Here is a 13282-nt window from a genome sequence, read left to right on the forward strand (position 1 = left end):
ATTGAACAAAATAATGATGTATAAAATTACTTTTTGTAGAACTTGAACTAAGTATTCGATTTATGATCAATTAGTGTTCTATCCTGCCTGTCAAAATGCTGACTAAATGAAATGTTATGTTGCTTTGGATTAAATTATTAAGTACAAGGTAATACCAGTTTGTTTTGTTTGTTAATAAAACAATTGGATTGGAGTATCTAAGGATGACATTCAATCGCAGTATCTATACTATATCTTATTATTGTTATAATATTACAAATATAATTAGCATCAACATAATAATCATACCATGGGGAAAGGCTACACCCTATAATAAACGCCATGTGGTGGCCGTGACATTACCAGGCAATGGAGTGCTAGACAACATGGTGGAATACGCATATCTATCTAATGTGTATATATATTTGGAGGGTTAGTATTAAACTTCTCATTACAAAATTTCAAACATAGTATTAACAAGAATTGAAGCTAGGAATCGTTAGGTAGTATTGAAGATAGGAATAGTTAGGTAGTTAAAATAAAATTTTATTATAAGAAAATATCTCTTTATCATATTTTGTACGTTTTACTCTGATCAAATTGTCCACTACCAGGAGCACAATAAGTGGAGGATATGATCGCTGGTTTACATTTGTTCTGAGGATCTTATTCTTTTGCAAAGAGAAATTATTCCTTCATTAAACTTAAATATCTTTATTCGATTCTCTAAGATATGCAATTACAAACTTCTAGTTAGCTCACTTCATTTTTAAGATACATAGAAAGTTTCTTCATGTATTTTTATTGGTTAAGTTCTACTAGTGGCTAGTGCTAGTCCAAGTGTAGGACCAACCACACCCGTTGTTTTAAAGAAAAGCAATATGGGAACTTTTTCTAAAAAAAAAAAACCACTGAATTTACCTTATTTTATTTTAGGCTTTCCCGTAGAAAAAGCAAATATTCTCCAACATAAAATAGTACTGTGAAATTCATTTGATAATGTAATACACAATCCAAATTAAAGCATGAAGAAACAAAATAATAAATTAATAATATAACGTAAAACACTCGGACTACAAAATGCACATGATGAAAATGTAGAAATACATGCAACGATACAACCCTTAAAAGTAAAATTCAATCCGCGCCAAATATGAAATACCAAATCAACAGATCTTCCCGAAAACAAATCCTCTCCGACTATACATCGCAATCCATCCCATATATATGCAGAAATTCACGTAGGCATTCAGATCCTCAGTGCAGATCCGAAGACGAATGCTACCACCGCAACGGCGCAACCAACAGAAAAGAAGGGCGATGCCATTCCGGCCGCGGACTCGGGTACCGGAGACGGCGCCGGAGCCGGAGCCTGAGCTGTCGTGCTGGCGACGAGGGCGAAAATGGTGACGATCGCCATTGTGACCATGGAAGCTCTGCACTGCGACACCGCCATGGCAGCTTCTGCGTGTGGAGTAGTGTGTGTGTGGGAGGAGGAGGTGGAGATATTATCGTGAGATGATTGATGAGTGGCGGAGCTGAGAGAGAGAGAGGGCGATCGAGTGCTCATATATAGAGGAGGCAAAGATTCGATGGGAATGTTTCGGGCAGGGGAAGGAGCGAACGGGCAGCTGCCCGAATTTACAGACTGGCTAGTGGAGAAGAGACAGCTGTTACGGGTCACCATCGGTCACTAACGGATTCACAATCACGAGAGTTGTTACGACGTCGTGTTGAGAGGTATTTTAAATTTTTGAAAAAAGTTGTCGATTGACATATTTGACCCTACGAGCTGTTCCAAGCTGGTAGCACATGGGGTGCACGTTAATTGTCATGATTTTTGTTGAAATAAATACGAAAAGGATTTCTTTATTAAACAAATGAAATCTATAATATTTTTTTAAATAGTTTTTATGTTCATACTTTTGTATCAAAATGTAGCATATAGATTAAATATGAGATGGGAAGAAACACTTATAATTTATTATACTATTTGATACATACATATCCCTTTTATTTTATTTATAAATTCAATACACCCGTTTTTATCGACTCAAAATTTATTTTTATGTGAGTTGAAGAGTTGATCTTTGAGTAAGTCTCATATGAGACCGTCTCACGGATCATAATTTTTGAGACGGGTCAACCCTACGCATATTCACAATAAAAAGTAATACTCTTAACATAAAAAGTAATACTTTTTCATGGGTGACCTAAATAAGATATTCGTCTCACAAATACGATCCGTGAGACCGTCTCTCGCAAGTTTTTGTCTTCATATTTATATCGATTATGATCATTGAATATGTTCACCAATATTTTGAGTATGTGTAGTTTGAAACATTTATCCCGAAAACTGTAAGTTAACATTGATTAATAAATTTCATTCTTTAATTTAGGCGACAAAATGAAAAAAATAATTTTTTTTTTAAAAGTTCTTATTACATTAACAATTGATTGTTACGTGTTGAGTTATTATTGGCGTGATTGTTTTTAAAACAGGTTGAATTAGAAAATCAGTTATAATTTGATACACATGACAATTAGGCATAGTTTAGTACATGTGATAAAGGAGAGATTGATAAATAATCTTCCTTATACTATGTTTAGTACATTTTTAAAAAGCTCATGACAATATCATGGGTCCTTGATAAATATTTTTTTGAAGGATAAATTATCCCTTCCATTAGGTGTGATAGTTTTAATTTAAGGATAAAATACACTACAAATGACTTAATTACCCTCAATTTAGAAATGATTTTTATAAATCTATGATATTAGGTAGAAATTAAAATCAAATAAATATTTTTATTTATTTTAATATATTATATAAAATGATAATTATATAAATGAATTCGAGATAATTATATAAATAATTTTTATAAATCTCAATAAAATTATTAGTATCACCCGATTAACCTTAAAAATTGATATTTGACTTGACTCACAAAATCAAAGGCTCAATTATCATATTATATAACATATAAAATTAGGTAAAAATAAATAAATCATGCAAGCACTGTAGACGCATGAACAAATAAAAAATATGAAATCAAACAACAATTTTGAAATTATAAAATTTATTATGATAAGGATAATTTTGTCATTACAATCCAATATATAAATTTAATCATTCTTATTAAAATAATACCAAACATTAAATATGATATCTTACCTCTTATTTATCCTTAACTTATCTTTATATTATATATCACATGGTTATCTTATCATGTGTATCAAACTATGCCTTAATGATTAGTGTAATATGCAAGAAATTATTCTAGAGTAAATATTTGTCTGGACAAAAACATAGACTAGCAAATAGTATTGCCCACTCTTCTAAAGAAGAGAGAGAGAGAGAAATTAAATTACATCCTTTCACATACAACTCTTTCGTTAATCAAATGAAGTCGAGAGTGGATTCTAAATGGTGGGTTTAATCTATTGTATCTTGAATAGTCCCTTATAAACCAAATTCTCGAGTCCCCTGTGATGCCATTTAAAGCCAATGAAAAGAACAAAAGCACTCGACAACAAATATTTTGTTCCAACCAACTATTCAAATTTCAGATTACTTTTGGATGATCATGGAAAGTACGTCATGCTAACAATGACTTATTCCCGCGAACACATAAGTTAATATGTTTTGAAGTTATTCAAGCAATTATTTGTGGAGTGAGTCTCATGTGAGACCGTCTCACGGATCATAATATGTGAGACGGGTCAACCATACCCATATTCATAATAAAAAGTAATACTCTTAGCATAAAATGTAATAATGTTTCATGAGTGACCCAAATAAGAAATCCGTCTCACAATTACGACCCGTGAGACCGTCTCACACAAGTTTTTGCCTTATTTGTGGGACGTTTTGTCTTTGAGTTGTATGTAAATTGCTTAGATGACATTTTTCAACTAAGTACAGGACAGTATTAAACAACCTGAACCGAAAACAAGAAAACTATAGTACTTTAGAATGGAATTTAGATGGATGGTTGTAATATATTTGTTTCAAATTTCTTTATCGATTGTGATGCAGCTAAAATAAATGAGTCTAATAGACTGCGCACACGGAATCCGACTGATTAGTATACTGGTCTACTGGGCCTGTAAATGGGCTCACCAGGCTGGTAAACGGATCCACGTAGACAATATATCGTTAATTTGCTGAGCGTCACCTGCGTCACGAACACTCGTCAAGTGGGCGTCGAGAGGGTTCCCGACGTAGACACTCCGACGCTCAAGTCAGTAAGCAGTCCAAAGAAAATTCAGAGAACTACAGAATTTTTATGAAAATGAGAGCATACCTCAAATTGTCAAGAGCTTCCTCTATTTATAGATTTTTAAGAGCGTCTGATGGGCTTAATGGGCTTGGACTTCTGCAAACATAATCAATGATTTGGACCTCAATAGCACTAAGCTCAATCGATTCTATTAATCTAACAAATAATTGGTCTTATACCCATCAGATTGTTAATTAGCAGTGATATGGTAGTTAATGTCTATCTATCAAAACAAGAATATGTGGAATTAAATAGAAAAACAAATATTCAGAAACTTCATGCAGTCAGAAGCATTCGGGTATGCCTGATCCAGTATTTCGTTCATTTTTTTTCATTCGTTATTATCTTCTTTTTTGGTTTATGGGACCTCAATTCAAGACACCAAATCTGATCCATCATATTTCCCAGCTTCTACTAATCCTGCAACTCGCGCCAATACAGGTTGGCGACCTCCCGCTAACATCAACAACTCTAATTGTCGCCCCATCATTCAAACCAGCTCCAACAGCAAAGACTGGTGTGCATCACCGAATTTTGGTTCTTTCGCTGCCAATAATGGGCCAATTCATCTCGGTCTCCCCGACCCTATCTTGTTATTGACAGATTTGCAGAATTCAAGGACATACAGCCAAGAAATGTCCTTTTAGTCTAGTCCCCGTTGGGCGTTACTAATCTGCCAACTCGAGATCCTCAGCACAGGCAGCAACATTACCTACACAACATCAAGCTCATTATGCTGCCAATACATCACACTCCGGCGTGGCTTTTGGACAGTGGTGATTCTCACCATGTTACCTCCGACTTGAGCAATTTATCTCTTCATGCACAATATCACGGCACCAATGATCGATATCATGATCGGCGATGGCACGAGTCTCCCAATAACCCACACTGGTTCTACCTCTCTTCAAACTCCCAATGCTAATTTCAACTTATATAATGTTCTTTTTGTGCCTACGATGAAAAAAAAAATCTGATATCGATTTCTGAATTTTGTTTTCGAATAATGTTACCTGACTCTTTTCTTGTGAAGGAACTTCGCACAGGAGCAACACTTTTAAAGGGTCAAACTAAATTTCCATTCTCCGCTGTCAAGACCACTTCGTCCAAGTGGCATCATAGATTAGGGCATCCTGCATAGCATCTCATTTCAAGTTATAATTTATCTTTATCTTCATCATTCGATTTTTCATGTAACGCCTGTCATTGCAATAAAAGCCACAAACTTTCTTTTTCCGATTCTACTCTAATTTCAAATCGTCCACTTCAAATAATTTTTTTTCCGATTTATGGACCTCACCAATTATCTCTCACGATGGTTTCAACACAAACAAAAGTCGGAGATAAAAGATGTCTTCATTAAGCCATAGTTAAAAAATATTTCAATACCAAAATAAATACCTTGTAATCAGACAATGGTGGAGAATATATTGCACTTTCTAATTTTCTTGCTGTCAATGGCATATCTCATCTTACCACTCCACCTCACACACCTGAGCACAATGGTTTCTCTTATCGATGACATCTCCATAGTAGAAGCAGATCTGACCTTACTCTGTCATGCCTCAATTCCATTAGTTTATTGGACCAATTCCTTTGCTACTGCAGCATATTTGATTAACCGCATGTCTACTCCAACCTTAAATCTCATCTCGCAATATGAATTCTTTTTTTTGAGGTTTACCACATTATTCCAAACTTAAAAAATTTGGACGTCTTTGTTACCCCTGACTTCGTTCCTACACCACTCACAAGCTTGAGTCACGTTACAAACCTTGTGTTCTCTTAAGTTTCTCTCTTACTCAAAGTGCGTATTTTTGTTACGATATGTCAACTTCAAGAATGTATGTTTCTCGGCATGTTAGGTTCTTTGAGTCGATTTTTCCTTTTGCATCCTTACCCACTAAATTCTCAAATCCAGAACCAGTTACTACATCTACCTGGATTCCACCTGTGATCAATCTCCATAACTCAGCATCGTCACTAAATACATCCTCAACAACAGCTACTTTGTGAAGATCCACCACAACCAAACAGGGACGGATCCAAGAATAAAAGTTGGGGGGCTTGAACTCAATATGATAAGTTATATATTATTAAAAAAAAATTTACATTATATCGTTCAACGAAGTTGTGCCCTACGAGATTTTAAAACATAAAATTCATCAATAATAGAATTTACATCAATATGTTTAGCTAAATCTCGTTCAATATAGAGTGTCAAACAATCGGCAAGAAAGTCATCCTCTATTTTATTGCGAAGTGCCGTCTTCACATGCTTCATTACTGAAAAAGACCGCTCAATAGTGGCAGTAGATACAGGTAATGTCAAAACAAGATGAATCAATCTAGTCAACATAACATAAACACTTGACCATTGTAATGACCCGATTTAATTACGTGTTATTTGGCGATAATTCTGATTAATTATTTTAAATTGAGGAATTTAAAATAATTAAGCCAAATAATTAAATTGTGTGTTTATGCATATTTAAATTTTATAGCACACAAGAGTTGAAATAAAATGGACCGGGTCAAGTTTCGAACCCCGAAAAGATAAAAGATAAACGTGTATAATATATATATATATATATATATATATATTATGATACACTCTCTCACACACACTAACACCTATAAACACACACCGAATTCCTCATCTCTTCCCGTAACTTTCTGTACAAATCTTCAAACCCATTTTCGCCACTTCGACCGTCGATTGTGGCCGCACCAGTTGCCGAAAAATTCAAGTAAATATATGGTTAGGCTACGTTTTGGTACCCATATTGAAGTATTGAAGTGTTTCTCGACACTTTCCGAAAACCCGTCGAAAACCCGTCGCCTCTTTCTCCGCTGAATCGTCACCGTACGTTGCCGGAGTTCGGAAATTGATTGAGGGCTTTTGTTATCTGGTTCATAAGCTTCGTTTTGGTATATATATTGAGGTATAAACTATGATTCCAGAAATTGTCTAAGGATTTCTCCATTTTTTAGTTAAATTTGATATCAATATTGATATTGGTTATATTTTTGGATGTAGGTACAAACTTTGAGTTGATTCGAGGTATTGAACAAATTTCAGAATATTTTACAAGAGATTTTTGAATTAGTGAGATGAATAAATCGAGTATCAGCTAGTTCGATGTTTTGCGACGAATTAAAATAGAAATAATTGATTTAGGCATTTTAGTCAAATATTGGAATTTTAAGAATTTAAAATGTCTAAATAGTTGAAATTGGATTTTTAGTGAATTTAAATGGTTATGGAATTTTTATATGATAATAAGACCATTTAAATTAATATTCAGGTGATTTGTCTGAGTTGGCAATTCCAGGACTTTCTTGAGGATTTAAGTTACTTGTAAATTAGTTAAGGTACGTAGAGATCAGTTATTTTCACGATGTCTGACAGAGGCATCTGATGATCCTGTGTATGATTTATTTGCTATTTGCTGATTTATGTGATATTATATGCTGACTCGCATATTATCAGTTGGTAATTGATGTGCAAAATAAAATAAAATATTTCTTTGGTTCACACATTTTAGTTTCGTTAGACACATCAATACCACTGAACATATCATATTGAGCCTATCTGTTATTGAGATCCAGTTATATTTCGGTTGAGATCCGTTATATATATGATATGATATGGTGTCCTGGAGATGTTTGGCTACCTTGATTCGGTCCGGCTTAGGTAGTTGCTGGCATCAAGTGTGAAGCCATATCCCCAGACACTGTCCGCTGAGTCGTGGACGGGTCCGCTGAGTCGTGGACCAGCTCGAGCATATATGTATGATTGTTGATATCGATCATTTGACTCCTGATATCCTGATATCTTGCACCTATTCATGCATTGCATTCATGCATGGCATCATTGCATTCCTATGTCATATATCGTGGTTTCTTGATGTCTCGTACTGGGGTTAGTGACCCCCGAGAGGGGGCTGTCGTGTCTTTTGTGTGTGGACATGACAGGTGGTACAGGTGGTTCGACCTCAGTTGTATTTAGGTACTGCGTAGTGTTGCTGTCTCCCAGATACTATATGTATATATTTGGAGGATTATATTATGATATTATCGAGCCTTGTCGGCTTTATGATATTTTGGTTTGTATATGTCATGATCGTGTCTGGCTGGCACATGTGTATGCTGTTGTGTTTATTGAGGGCACATGTTGCTTATTTTGAGTATTTGATTTTCTGGTATGTCCTATTTACAGGAAGGTCATGCCGAAATTTTTATAGGCCCAACCGCAAATTTTTAACTCACTTTTCCGCTGTTAACTGATTAATCATGATTGCATGTTAATAAATCGTTATTAGGATAACGGGCCCTCACAGTTGGTATCAGAGCGTAGACTGGGATACGCTCGCACTAGAGTTAGTACACTCGAGTTCAGGCACAAGAAATTTGTGCGCATGTGTTTGATTATTTGAAATTACTTGCTCTTGCCTGGAATGAATTACATGTTAGTATCTTAGGGATATGACATGTAGGATATACATTTGAGTTGTATTTCAGTGCTTTGGATTAGATTGAGGTTATAGAATATTTTGGGAATTTAACTTTAAATCCTGGCAGCTAGAGGAAATAAAGTGTTACGCCTTAAACGCATACAAATCTCGAGGATGAGATTAATGTTTTTAATGCTGTAACATATCCCAAAGTTTTTGTTTTGATGATACCAAAACTTGGATTAAAAATGTACTAATGTTTTATATTGAGGCATGCAGGAAATTAAGAACAGGTTACGTTCGGAAGATCCGACATTCGGTTCGGACGGTCCGAAATTGTGCAATTCAGAAGCAAAATAGAAGCTGTTCGGAAGCTGCGAGGAGAGCGTTCGGACGTTCCGAAGACGTGATCGGACGTTCCGAACACAAGCAATCAAATCACTTCAATGCGGAGACAAATTGATATGACTGATTGATCGAGTAAGATTTCGGACGCTACAAAGGACATTTCGGACGCTACGAAGTGTTGAAGATTTCAAATCTCCGGAAACGCGGGAATGTTCGGACGGTACGAACTGGAGTTCGGACCTTCCGAAGCTGTGCATAGACGGTCTGAAAGAACTGTTCGGAAGCAACGAAGTTTGATCGGTCCCTCCGAAGCACATGTTCGGACCCTACGAAGTCAAGAACGGACGATCCGAAGTCATCCCAAAATTACGGAAATTGATTTCAATCACATCGGACGTTCCGAAGCATAAACAGAAGATCCGAACCTTGGCGTCCAAGACTAGTATAAATAGGCCTTTGAGGATGCATTTTCAAATATCCCACTCCACTCTCTTGTCTCTTACAAAGCTTTCTACTATCTCTTGTGTGCGCTGATTAAAAGAGTTGTAATATCAAAAGAGTTGTAGAAAAAGAGTGAAAGTAATACTCTCGAGTGGGTTGTAAAGTTCGTGGCTATCCTTGGAGCCCTCAAGGCCAAGTAGACGCATCGAGGCGTGGTTGTAAAAGCTAGCTTGGAGCTCCTAAAGCCAAGTCGATATAGTGATACCTCGATCCTCATCGAGAAGGGGAGACGTAGACGATTCTTCGTCGAACTTCCATAAACATCTCTATCCCTCTTTACTTTACGCATTTACTTTACTACGCACTTATTTTACGCACTTACTTTACGCATTCATTTTATTTGTGATTGTCCCTCAAGTCTTCCGCTTGCAATTTTTGCAAACTCGTTTTAAAAACGCTAAAGGGCCTAAAAGAACCTATTCACCCCCCCTTTAGGTTCTTCAAGTGGTATCAGAGCAAGGTTTTTCAAAATCTTTTAAATGGCCAATCTAGCAAGCGAGTATGCCCAAGGACAATCCACAAATCGTCCCCCTCTTTTCAATGGTACTAATTACGGATATTGGAAAAATAGAATATCTCTATACATCCAATCCGTCGATTACGACCTTTGGAAAATAACGGTGAAAGGTCCCTATATCCCCATGAAAACGGTGGATAATAAGGAAATTCCTAAGGGAATGGATGACTTCACCAAGGACGATATGAAACTTATCTCTCAAAATGCTAAAGCTATGAATATTCTTCATTGTTCTCTAGATATGAATGAATACAACCGAATCTCGGCTTGTACCTCCGCCAAAGAGATTTGGGACAAATTGGAGATTTGCCACGAGGGAACCAATCAAGTCAAAGAAACGAAGATAGACCTTCTCCAACTCAAGTACGAGACCTTTGAGATGGAACCCAAGGAGGATATCGACACCATGTTCCGGCGGCTCACCCAAATCATCAATGAGCTTGCCCAACTTGGTGAGAACTACCCAACTAAACAAGTGTGGAGGAGAGCCCTTCGAGCATTACCGGCGGAATGGGATGCAAAGCGCACGGCTATCATTGAATCCAACAAGGGAGATGCTGCATCCTACGACCTTGATCAACTTCATGGGACCCTAAAAACCCATGAACTTGAAGTATCTACCCGGAAGGAGACAAAGAAAGATGACGACAAAGTAAAGGCGAAAGGGATCGCCTTGACCAGTCAACTTGAAGATAGCGACGATGAAGAAATGGCACTCCTCACTAGAAAGTTCAAAAGATTCATGCGGAGTTCCAACTTCAACAAGAAAGACAAAAAGTTTGAGAAGGAAGTGACCTGCTACAACTGTCAACAAAAGGGTCACTATGCAAACGAGTGTCCCTCCAAGAAGAAGGCCGGCAAAGACAAGAAAAAGGCCCTTCTAGCCACGTGGAGCGACAGCGACAACGAAGAGGAGTCTACCCTATGCTTCATGGCGAAGGAAGATCATCTGACCGACTCGGATGACGACGAGGTACCCTCTTACGATGAATTACTCTCCGCGTACACTAGTATGTACAATAAGGCTAAGTCACTTAGAAATGAGAATAAGCAACTTAAAACTGAACTAGAAGCTAGGATGCATGACAACACTAAGATCAAAACAAACCTAAGAGACTTAGAGAAAGCCTTCAACAAGTTCAATGTGAGTAGCGGTAAACTAGAAAACCTCTTGAGCATGCAAAGGTGTAACTTCGACAAAGGAGGTCTAGGATATGAAAAGAAATCAGTCAACTTCGCTAGTCTTATCGCAAAGGCAAAACCAAGAACACCACCAACATGCACTTACTGTTGTAAGATAGGCCACATAAGACCTAAATGCAAGAAACTTAGACACCAACACAACAAGAATAGTTATTGGAAATGGATCCCCAAATCCCCAACTACTACTAACCCCAAAGGACCCAAAGAAACGGGTACCAACTATCAAACTGTATCTCAACCTTGTAGGGACAAAGGGGAGACAAGTCATCGAGCACTTGGTATCTTGACAGTGGATGCTCTCGACACATGACGGGAGAAAAGAAGCTGCTACAATCCATTCGACCAAAAGAAAAGGGATCGGTGACCTTCGGAGACAACAGCAAAGGGATCATAGAAGGCATCGGCTCAATCGGTATATCTAACTCTACTATTATTGATGATGTACTTCTTGTGAAAGGGCTTAAACATAACCTCCTAAGCATTAGTCAATTGTGCGATAGGGGTTATGAAGTCAAATTCACACCACACGATTGCACTGTATCACTCACAACTGACAAAACCATTAGTTTCAAAGGTTATAGAAGTGAAAATGTTTACAAGGTCGATTTAAAGATTTCATTTTTTTCAAAAATAAAAAGCCTTGTAACATTAAATGTTGATGACAACATTCTTTGGCATAGACGACTTGGTCATGTTGGGATGAGCACCATAGAAAAACTTTTAAAACTTGACCTAGTTTCCGGAATGCCAAAGCTGAATTTAAAATTAGATTCTTTTTGTGATGCTTGTCAACTTGGTAAACACACAAAGGAATCTTTCAAAAATAAAAATTTTGTATCCACTTCTATGCCCCTTGAATTACTTCACCTAGATTTATGTGGTCCCTCGAGGACAACTAGTCTAGGAGGAAAATCTTATGCTTTTGTCATTGTAGATGATTTTTCACGTTTTACTTGGACATTGTTTTTAGCCCACAAAAATGATGCCTTTGATCATTTCAAAATTTTTGTCAAAAAGGTTGAAAATGAGAAAAATCTTTTGATCAAACAAATCCGTAGTGACCACGGAACGGAATTTCAAAATGAAAATTTTTCAATTTTTTGTCAAAGCAAAGGCATTGGTCACAACTTTTCTTGTCCTAGAACTCCTCAACAAAACGGTGTCGTTGAGAGGAAGAATAGGACCCTAGTAGAGATTGCAAGGACCATGCTATGTGAGCATTCTCTACCAAAATATTTTTGGGCTGAAGCAATGAGTTCTGCTTGTTACATCATCAATCGCGTATCAATAAGGCCAATTCTCAAGAAAACTCCATACGAACTATGGAGAGGGAGAAAGCCTAACATTTCTTACTTCCGCGCTTTTGGATCAAAATGCTTCATCCACAACAATGGTAAGGACAACCTGGGTAAGTTCGATGCTAAATCGGACAAAGATATCCTTGGCGAAAAGTTGGAGTCCACAAGCCTAGATGATGTTCCTAAAGATCAAGAGGACGCACCTCTTCCGAAGGAGTGGACTACACACAAGGATCATCCCATGGACCTCATCATTGGTAGCCCATCGAAGGGAGTATCTACTCGCTCTTCTAATATGTGCAATTATCTTGCTTTTCTTTCTCACATAGAGCCTAAGAACATAGAAGAAGCTTTACTTGATGATTCTTGGATTATTGCTATGCAAGATGAACTAAATGAATTTAGAAGGAATAAAGTTTGGAATCTTGTACCTAGACCCACTGATAGACCTGTCATAGGAACTAAATGGGTATTTAGGAACAAGTTAGATGAGCATGGTACAATCACTAGAAATAAAGCTAGGCTAGTAGCTAAAGGATATAGTCAAGAAGAGGGAATTGATTATGATGAGACTTATGCCCCTGTTGCTAGACTAGAATCCATTCGCATGCTACTTGCTTTTGCTTGCTCTAGAGACTTTAAATTGTTTCAAATGGATGTTAAAAGTGCTTTTCTTAATGGTGATTTGAAAGAAGA

General features: G+C 36.9%; 1 long non-coding RNA gene across 1 annotated transcript; it reads left to right on the top strand.

Annotated features, from left to right (window-relative positions):
- The first annotated feature begins 897 nt into the window (after positions 1 to 897).
- LOC140825023 (uncharacterized) lies at positions 898 to 8853 on the top strand. Its single transcript, XR_012116571.1, has 3 exons — positions 898 to 1719; positions 4704 to 7207; positions 7303 to 8853. It is a non-coding gene; the product is annotated as an uncharacterized lncRNA (long non-coding RNA).
- The last annotated feature ends 4429 nt before the right edge of the window (positions 8854 to 13282 follow it).

This window comes from Primulina eburnea, chromosome 3, assembly GCF_022965805.1.
Source record: "Primulina eburnea isolate SZY01 chromosome 3, ASM2296580v1, whole genome shotgun sequence".
NCBI classification, from domain to species: domain Eukaryota; kingdom Viridiplantae; phylum Streptophyta; class Magnoliopsida; order Lamiales; family Gesneriaceae; genus Primulina; species Primulina eburnea.